At 39.7% G+C, this 9,907-nt stretch overlaps 1 pseudogene; it reads right to left on the reverse strand.

Annotated features, from left to right (window-relative positions):
* Positions 1 to 7,109: 7,109 nt before the first annotated feature.
* On the reverse strand, positions 7,110 to 7,172 carry LOC112813939 (U4 spliceosomal RNA; annotated as a pseudogene).
* Positions 7,173 to 9,907: the final 2,735 nt, after the last annotated feature.

Genomic DNA, 9,907 nt, shown 5'->3' on the forward strand with positions numbered 1-9,907 from the left:
AAAGAAAGAAAGAAAGAAAGAAAGAAAGAAAGAAAGAAAGAAAGAAGAAAAGAAAGAGAAAGAAAGAAAGGGAAACGGGCTTTGGGACCATCACCACTACTGTGTCTTCGCTGGCATCAGCAAATACAGCAGGCTGTATCAGCCCTATGCGGTCCCCTGACCTCTGAGCAGATCCCTGGCGCTCACTTCCTCCTCCAGCCTTAAGAGAAACAAATGTAGGGAAGAAGCACAAGTCGGAGAAAGTTTAAAGAAAAGCATCAGGAAAGGGCAATGTGCTTTCCGCCCCCAGAGCTAAGTGATCCCAACTAGGAGTTTCTAAGCACCTAGCTCAACGTTTGGCAGGTATAATGCAGTCAGTGAACGCTACATTATAAATGAATTAATCAGGTTAAGTGTAAGCATATTTTAAAGAGAATTATTCAGTCTAGGGCCTGAGATTATCTCACCCATCCATTTAGTTTAGAAGAATAATTAAGATCCTTTGAGAGAAGAGCTTTTTACCCAAGGTGACATAACCCTAACCCAAGTTTTCTTATTTTCTTCCCCCCTAAACCAGGCCAGCAGGCAAAAATAGAGTGCTTACTCTGTGCTGGGAATTCTAGACATCAGGAATATAATGGGGTATACCCAGACCCAGTTTTCAAGCAGCTTACATTCTAGAAGAGGCAGACAGACAATGATCACATAACCAAGTAAATAATTAGCATACGTTCTGATAGCATTAAATCTTATGCAGAAAATAGCCCATTCCTGCACTGAGAGTGAGGGCACTCCTTCAGGTGGCAGCTCTCCAAAAACAACCTCTGGAAGCGGTCAGGGTTGCTGCAGCCATGCTGGGGATAAAAGCAAAACCTTCTCTTTCCTCTCCTCCTGTCCTTCGTGCCCAGCATTGATCCTGCTAACCTTAAGCCTCATTTGCACCACATATTAAGGGTCCTGCCCATCCTCCATCCCACCCACCCACATCAGGCGCCTAAGTAGACTTCATTACCGCCCCCCCCCAAACTGCAGCACTCTCTTAGACATCACAGTAGAGGAAGCAAGGCAGGCCAGCCGAAACCACTAGGTGGGGGCATTGGCCAGGATGGAGCAAAAGTGTGTGTGATTGCGGGTGTGGAGTGTGCCAGGAAATCTATTTTCCTGCTATCTTAGGGGAGTGAGGCAAGATGAGGAGAATTGTTGAAAGGACGAGAAGGGGAGGAAGGCAGAGAGGGAGCTTACCAAGCTGCAGGCAGCCTTTTCCTTTCTACATTTCGTCTCCAGGGGCTGTAAAGGAGAAAACCACTTGCTGCTTCTAGGGTTTGATTTAGCGATGTAGGGAACCTGTGGCTTTCTCCAGCCACTCTCTTAAACTGCTTCGCGGAGTCTTGAACCCTGGGAGGAATCTGCCACCTTTGCACGGAGTTTGATTTTTTTTTTTTTCTAGCCTTTGGTTAATTAAGAATTGCGTGAACACACCAAGCAGTCAGTCATACAGAGGGATTTAGGCAAGGGTTTAGTGGACAACCACGTTTCATTAACTTGACTCCCTCATATCACTCCTTTAGCCCTTTAAAACATATAAAATATAGATGTTTGCACATGGGTGCATGTGTGTGAAACACGCAGGAGAGCAGGGAACCTGTAAGGTCACCTCTTCTTGGATCTCCCTACCGAGGAGGGGCCCTTGGGCGCGATGCGCGCGCCGGCTCCGCAGTCCGCAGCGGCGCTGGGAGGAAACTCCCTTCAAGTTAGCGGGAAACTCAGCCCACACGGACTCAGCAAGAGGGCAAGGAGGGAACGAGTTGGAAAAGATTGAAATGGGGTGGTAGAGTGCAGCAAAGGTTATTTGGGTTGAAAGAAGCTCTTGCTTCGCCACCCGGCAGTACGACTGCAAAAAGTAGTGTGCACCGCGCGGGTGGACCTTAAGCAGACGCTGAGGAGGTGGAGGAAAACGCTGGAACCGGAGTGAAGCCTGTGATCTGACACGAAGTCTGACATGGGGGTGAGCTGTGGAAGGACCAGAGAAAAATCGCCTCTCATAGAGACTTTGCCTAAGCTTTTAGAAAGATTTGGAATTGCTGATGCAGCAAAATGCGAGGCACAGGCTTGGAAATTTGCAGCGTGGCGCTAGCTGAAGGAAATGCTGTGAAGAGCAGCTCCTTCCACCTCCAGGAAACCACAACAGGTACCCCCTAGAACTTACTGCGACTCAACTCTGTCTTGGCTGGAAGCCCGCCAGCCAGCCAGTGTCCGGGACATGGATCATGCTTGCAGCATCCCGAGAGTCTTCTCTGCGTTTCCCAGAAAGTGACTCTTAAGAGAGCTCCAGGCACAGGAGCAAAGAAAGTAGTTGTAAGTTAATCTTTGCTTTGCTCCAATTAAAAAAAAGAAAAGAAAAGAAAAAAGAAAAAAACCAGGACACTCAAGCTCTCCTCACTTTGCTCCTATGATAGAGGAAAAATGCAGTCTCACACTCTCCATCCCCACCAATTGAAAAATCAACAACCAGTCCCTAACCAGAAAATGTGGGGACCTGGCAAGCTACTTTTTACAAGTCCTGCTCCCTCAATCTATGGCCACTGTTTTTGTTTTTTAAACTGCCACCCAGGAAAGGGACAGCAAGTGACCATGAACTCTATATGCAACATTCTCATGTGTGGTGGTAGCCTGTTTTTGGTTCATCTTATATTTCCTCCAGTAATATTCCTTAAAAGTATATTGATAGTAATGAAAGTTATGAGTCGTACTTATGTCTTGTTTCATGGATCTATGGAAATGTTCAGATGAATGAACATATAGATACACACAGACATATACATCCAGTTTTTGCAGACACGTTCTGGGGATTACCAAACCCTCTGAGGCTCAGCTCCTTCTACCTAATCACTGACCCCACTTTGGGCCTTTGACTTGCTATCTGTGTCAGGGTACTAATGTGCTGTATGCTTAATAAGGGATTTTTAATGCCAAATAATAAAACTAGGTGCTCTAGTTCCTAAATTCTAGGCTGGCAGAAATTAATCCTGGAGAACTAGTAACTCTGCTACCTATTTATGTATGGATACAAATATTGTGTATCTATATTTAAGGAAGAATGACACAAAAAATAGAGCAAGTGTTCGTAAGTTAGACACTTCCTAATTCCTGTCTCTGTAATAACCACCACTTTGCTACTTTGAGCAGATATCCGGAACTCAAAGTTACTGCTGGTTCAAAACCAGCCCAGTTCCAACTAGTAGAAGAGCTAGCTCCCAACTTAATTCTCAATCACATATTTCCTGGCTAAAGATCTAGGTCCTGGAAGAAAATTTCTAACATAATGCTTAAAGTAATATAAGCAGAGATTGCATGGGGGAGGCGGCATTGAATTTTTCTTTTTGGACCAACAGTGGGATCTGGCAGTCATAAATCTTTGCATGGAAAACAATGCCAATGAATCCACCAAACTTAGAAACATTAATTTGGCGATCATTAGGCAGCTCTGTTAAGGGTGAAGTCTCTCCTGAAAAATCGAATAAAAGCATTCAACAATGAGGCTGTCCACTGGCCAAAGGAAAGAAGCAATAGGAATTGGGTTTTGCCTTCTTTTCAAAGTAGGAAAAATTACATTATTCTGTGTGATTAGTTCCAGTGTTGCAAACAAACAATCAAGAAGCAAAACAAGCCAAGCCGGTTTATTGTTTCTTCATCTGTAACTAATGAATAATAATCATTAGCCTTTCTTGAGCATCATGAACTAAGCCTTGTGCTACAGGTTCCAAATATGTTCTCTCATTTAATTAATCAAAGTATTAGGAATTGTCATTATCATACTCATTTCCTGGATGAAGTTGAAGCTTAGAGAATGTAAGTAAATTTGCTAATGTCAGACAGCTGATAAGTGATAAAATTGGTTTTCAAATCCAAGTCTCTCTAATTTCAAGGTCCAAGTCTTTACCAGTAGTCTACACTGAGCCAGCCACACAGCTCAGCATTGGTTTCCCTGTTAATCCTGCCTGTGATTTTATCTCATCTCATCTATGAAGTGGAATCACTGTTCCTAGCTATCTAAGTCTCCAGAATAATTTTCTGTTAGGTGACTTCAAATTTTTTCTGGGGGTGGTGATGGTTCTAAAAATCAGGTGGAAGATTGTGCACCATGATTATGTTTAGCCAGCTAATCATCACTTCCAAAGTCCTCAAGCCCAAACAGAAACTAGGCTAAGCCCTTCCTCAAGAAGTTTCTTGACGCTCTTTCCTGGTCCCATTCATTACCTTCAGGGTATGGTTATTTTTCCTATCTCATCTACCTTTTTTCTTTTCCTTCTCCTTCCCTGTCCCCTCATCCTTACTTCCTCCACAGCCTGCCACACACACACACACACACACACACACACACACACACTAAATAAAAAAAGAAAACAAAAAATTAAAGCTTTTTTAAATTGTATGAATGGGATGTGTTAAATACACTGACAGTCTCTGTGCTCCATTTTTAACCACATTAAATATTGGTTAGAAAAATAACCTAAAAAATTGAATTGCTTTTCTCCCCCCGTGTGTTGAACATATTGAATTTTTTCCCCTAAGAGCTAGTAATTCACCAAAGAAAAAGAGGTCTATTCCTGGTGAGAAAACTACTCAAATCTTATCAACCAGAAATGAGGAAGTTCATCTACTAAGAACCTGCCAAAACCAGGAATATAACCAAAAATAAATTTAAATTCCAATGTATTAAAACTTTTGTACTTTATGCATAAAAAAAGCTCCTCCTAGCCTCATTCGGATCTTACTTCTTCTCACTTAAATATACTTCTAACGTGTTTGACTATGTGATTTCCAAGGTCCCTGAAGATTAGAAGCATCACATTAGAAATGGATCAGAAACTATGTCGGGTAAGCATCTGAATGGAGTAAGATGCCACAACTTATCATCATTGTTGCAAAATAGGAAAATTTAGGTTAAACTTTAAGAAATAAAAACCTAAAATAATGTTAATAACAATATCACCATTTGTGTTAACACATTTAGTAGTATAGAGTATTAATTCAGACTTGTATTGCAAGTGATGGAAAACCAATTTAATCATACCTAAAACAAAGGAAGGCATTTGTCTCAGGGAGAGAGGGGTCCCTCAAAATCAAAAGAGGAATTGAACCACCAAGTTTGGGGCACTGAAGGAATGCAGCTGAGCCCTATGAACAATCAGCATCCTGGGTCATTAGCCGGACTCTCGGTTGCTGTCTAGATATTGGCTTCTTTCATCTATTTCACAGTAGACAGGCTTTCTCCACATTGTTGAAAATGTTTTTCACCATTAATACCTTTTGAGATTGACTTCCTCAGCTTCAGGAATATTGCAGAGACTAATCTGAATCTGTTTCGAGTTCAGAAATTCTGAGAAATGGGTTCTGCTTCTGAGAAAAATGTAAGGAGACCATGACAGGTCAACATTCTGAAAGCAACAATTGGAAAAGTTGCAAACTTTTAAAAGTTTGAAAAGTTGTGGAAGCAAGAAGAATTAGACAAACTAAAATTCCAGAAAACATAAGTATTTCCTGTGCAAGCTAATGATCGCTGCCTATTTTGTTTCCTTGAGACATTTGCTGATTCTGGGCACAGGTTGTAGATTACACTTGGTCCAGGCAGAGGAATTCTGCTGGGAGAAGAGAAACAAGAAGAGATTTTGGTAGTCATTGGGGTCAGTGTGGCAGTTTAGAATCTAGAAGAACCCCAAAGGCATGACCAGTTTTCATTGTGGACATTTGCTGTGGGGTTGCAGCAAAATAGGAGACCAAGGGTGTGGATAGGAAAATTCTAACAGGCAAACTGAAATCCCCCACAATTTCAGAGTGCTTAAGTCCATATAGAGAAAAGAGCTCTGCATTAAACATGACTGGTCTTCCCTGAGGCGATAGATACCTTCCAGGCTTTCAATCAAAGGGCCAGGATGGCAAGACCCAAAGAACAGGGTGAATCACAGATAGACTGAATCTAATTGCAAAGCAGCCTTGTCTCAACTCAGTGTCTGACTGGTTGACATAGACAGCTCTTCATGCATTCTGCCTAACTTAGGAAAGGGTGAATACTCTTTGGACAAAACAATAAATATCATTTAGAACCTTGAAAGTCCATTTATATACAATATCTGATTACAATTTTTTAAATGATCCATGCATAGTGGCAATAAAAATTTGACCAATAATAATAACTGAAAAAAGCTAGACCATAGAAGTAAATCTATGTGCAATGCAGATAGTAGAACTTTACAATAACTATGATAAATGTGTTCAGGAAAATAAAGGAAAATGGGCAAAATAGATTAAAATATAAAGAATTTCAACAGTGAAGAGGACTCTTTAAAAACAGTCAAATGGGCACTCTAGAAATAAACATCCAGTATTTGATATTAAGTATTCACTGAATGGGTGTAATGCCACACTCAAAACAGTAACCTCATAAAGTTAAAAAAAAAATGTCTAAACCGAAGCACAGAGAGAAGAAAAGTACAAAACAAAGAACAAGAGTGTAGAAGTCTGAGACTGGGTCATATAACCTAAAATGCACACACACAAACAGGAATAAGAGAATGGGAAACAAAAAGTATTTGAAGAAATAATTTCCAAGAATTTCCAAAAATACATTTGTTGGGTGAATACATCCAACAAAGACACCTCAGATGATTAAAAGAAGCTCAAAGAATTGTGGCCAGGATATATACAAAGAAAGCCACAGTTAAGCACATAATGGCCAAACTGCTGAAAACCAATGACAACGAAAACATTCATGAAGCTGCCAGAGAAAAAGACACATTACCTTCAAAGAAGCACCGTAAGGCTGTGGTTAACCTGTTGTCAGAAATTATAAAACTCAGGAGATAATGTAATGACACGTTTAATAGCTGAAAAGTTTTTTAAAAAAAACTGTCAACCTAGAATTCCATACTTAGAATTAATATCCTCCAAAAATGGAGGTGAAACACAAAAGTTTTCAGCCAAATGAAAGGTGGAAGAGTTGGTTGACAGTTGAACGGGACTGTAGGAGGTAAGAAAGGAAGTTCTTCAGGCTGAATGAAAAGGATACCAAATGGAAGCACAAATTGAAAGGAGGAATGAAGAACGTGGGAGAGTATAAGTATATAAGGAAATATTAGCAATAATCGCACCTCAGATAAACCTCATTGGCTATGATACCGCCACTGCACAAAGCTATATAAGGAAATATAAAAGCCACATAAATACAATGCAGAATCCAGGATCGCATTCAGAAACAGAGGAAAGGACATTAGTGAAAAAAAATGGCATTCTACTCATGTTAATTTCTCAATTTTAATAAATGTTTCATGGTTATGTTAAGTATTAACATAAGGGGAAGCTAGGTAAGGGGATATAAGAATGCTACATTCTATTTTTAGAATTTTTCTATAATTCTGAAATTATTTAAATTATTTTTTAAGTTTTTAACCTATCTCTCATAGGGCTAAAGGATTTAGGATGATGGGTCAGGGGTAACCTTCAGACTTCTTCATAACTATGTTTATATAGTTATGGTCCTTGAACCATGTGAAAGTATGAACAATTCAGAAATAATTAAAAATAAATACAAATGAAGAGGTTTTCTTAAATGTATTCTTTAGCTGCTCTCCAAATTTTGCTCAAAGATATTCTTGTGGCATATGATACAATAATATGCACTTATTAGAAGGAAGATTTTATATATATAAAATCAATAAAGTAACATAAAGTGAAAGGATTTATGTAGAGCTGGTGACAGAAAGTATACAAGCCTTGGGTTCTTATATTGAAACACCGAAATGAAGTTTCTATTGCTACTGTTTGTGAAGTGCAGAAGTACGTTGCCTTTTATGCCAACAATAGTTTAGAGATAATATAAATGCTTTGCCTTAATTAGATTCTCCTAATAAATGTTCAGTGAATGAGTCAGTGTTGTCATTCTCTGCCTCTCCTTTACAGACCTCAGATAGCCTGTTCCAACAGAAAGGAAAGAGGGATGGAGTACGTTACTTTTTTTTTTTTTTTTGCATGGTTTTATGGCAGCCTTTCCCTAGGTTAAAATACATTTTGAGTACATAAACTAATGAATTGGAGAAAATTAATTGGAGGGACCTGATGACCATAACAATCTTCCTATGTTTATTTCCTAAAATTATATTTCCATGTTCAGCTGAGAATTCAGTTGTGAGCACAGGGTTTTGGGTCTGCAGATTTGCATTTAGTTAATTGTACTGAATATTGAAATATTTCCTTTTACTTGCGTGTGCCATTGCATGCTAATTGCACTCTACTATGTGACTGAAGTTCAGATTTTAAAATTTGACCATATTTGCTAGTGAGGTTTTGCTGTTAACAGGGATATTAAGGTGGTTGTGTGCTTGGAGTCTTTTCTGCGATCACAGAGAGCTGCCCAATTTCTCTGCCAATCAGCAGGCAATGACATCTGTATAGTACATTTTTTGTTGTTATTCTGACCATCTCAATTTACATGAGTTTAAAATCCATTTTCCTCCAAAAAAATGAACTAAGACACATTTTCCTGTCTTATGCAATTACTCCATGTGCTTAGTGAAAACAGTAATCACAAGAAAGGCTAAGTCACATTTTCTTCAATGCCAGGGTACTTTATGGCCATGATTTGCTCTGTGAATTTGTCAATGCCCAAATCTACGGCTGCTCTCCTCAAGTTCCACTATAAAGCTGGGTTCTGTCAGCACTTTATAAAACTCTAACTTCCGGGGCACCTGGGTGGCTCAGTCGTTAAGCATCTGCCTTCAGCTCAGGCCATGAGCCCGGGGTCCTGGGATTGAGCCCCATATCGAGCCCCGCATCGGGATCCCTGCTCTGCGGGAAGCCTGCCTCTCCTTCTCCCATTCCTCTTGCTTGTGTTCCCTCTCTCGCTGTGTCTCTCTCTGTCAAATAAATAAATAAAACTTAAAAAAAAAATTCTAACTTCCTTCTGTAGATTTATAGACTGATTTCTGACACAGAGCTATGGAAACAGCAAATGCTTCTTTTTGATCAGTACTTCTCACACTGTAAAGATTATTTGGATCATTCGCTCTGATTTTTCTTTTACTTTTTTTAAAAGACATTTCTTTATTTGTTTATTTATTTATTTATGAGAGAGAGAGCAGGGGGAAGGGCAGAGGGAGAGAAAAAGAATCTCAAGCTGACTCTGTGCTGATCATGGAACCCAACGCTGGCCTGGATCCCAGGACCCTGAGATCATGACCTGAGCTGAAGTCAAGAGTCAGACACTTAACCGACTGAGCCACCCAGGTTCCCCTGATAGGCTCTTTTTCTTAATCTTGAATGAAAAGGTCTAGATTAAAGTGATGATTTCTCTGATTGGAAAATATTACTTTCCTGCCAAGTTTGTGCTCTATACTCAACTTACAATTCTTATTAGACTACATTTCATCATGTCTTTGTCTCTTTGTGTCCTTGGTGAACAGGCATTTTTTTCTAGATGTTTTGTTTGGTACTTTTGTTACTGTTGTTGTTGTATTTGCCTTTGTATGAGAACATGTTTGTTGAATTCTTTGTTTCACTAAATAAGGACTGAAAGATTAAGAATTCCTGAGTACTTTTATGGACGCCTGGGTGGCTCAGTCATTAGGCATCTGCCTTTGGCTCAGGTCATGATGCCAGGGTCCTGGGATCAAGTCCTGCATCAGGCTCCTTGCTCAGCAGGAAGCCTGCTTCTCCCTCTGCCTGCCACTCCCCCTGCTTGTGCTTGCTCTCTCTCTCTCTATCTCTCAGACAAATAAATAAAATCTTTAAAAAGAAAAAGAATTCCTGAGTACTTTGAATCTCATATGCAAATTTGGTTATCTTTTGGAAGTGATATTTTATTGATCTTTTATTAATATCAAGCTGTTGGGTTTACAACAGACCTAAATGAAATGAAATTTAAATATGTAAATAT

This window comes from Callorhinus ursinus, unplaced genomic scaffold (genome assembly GCF_003265705.2).
Source record: "Callorhinus ursinus isolate GAN/ISIS: 27379988/994484 unplaced genomic scaffold, GSC_fseal_2.0 scaffold6, whole genome shotgun sequence".
Taxonomy (NCBI): domain Eukaryota; kingdom Metazoa; phylum Chordata; class Mammalia; order Carnivora; family Otariidae; genus Callorhinus; species Callorhinus ursinus.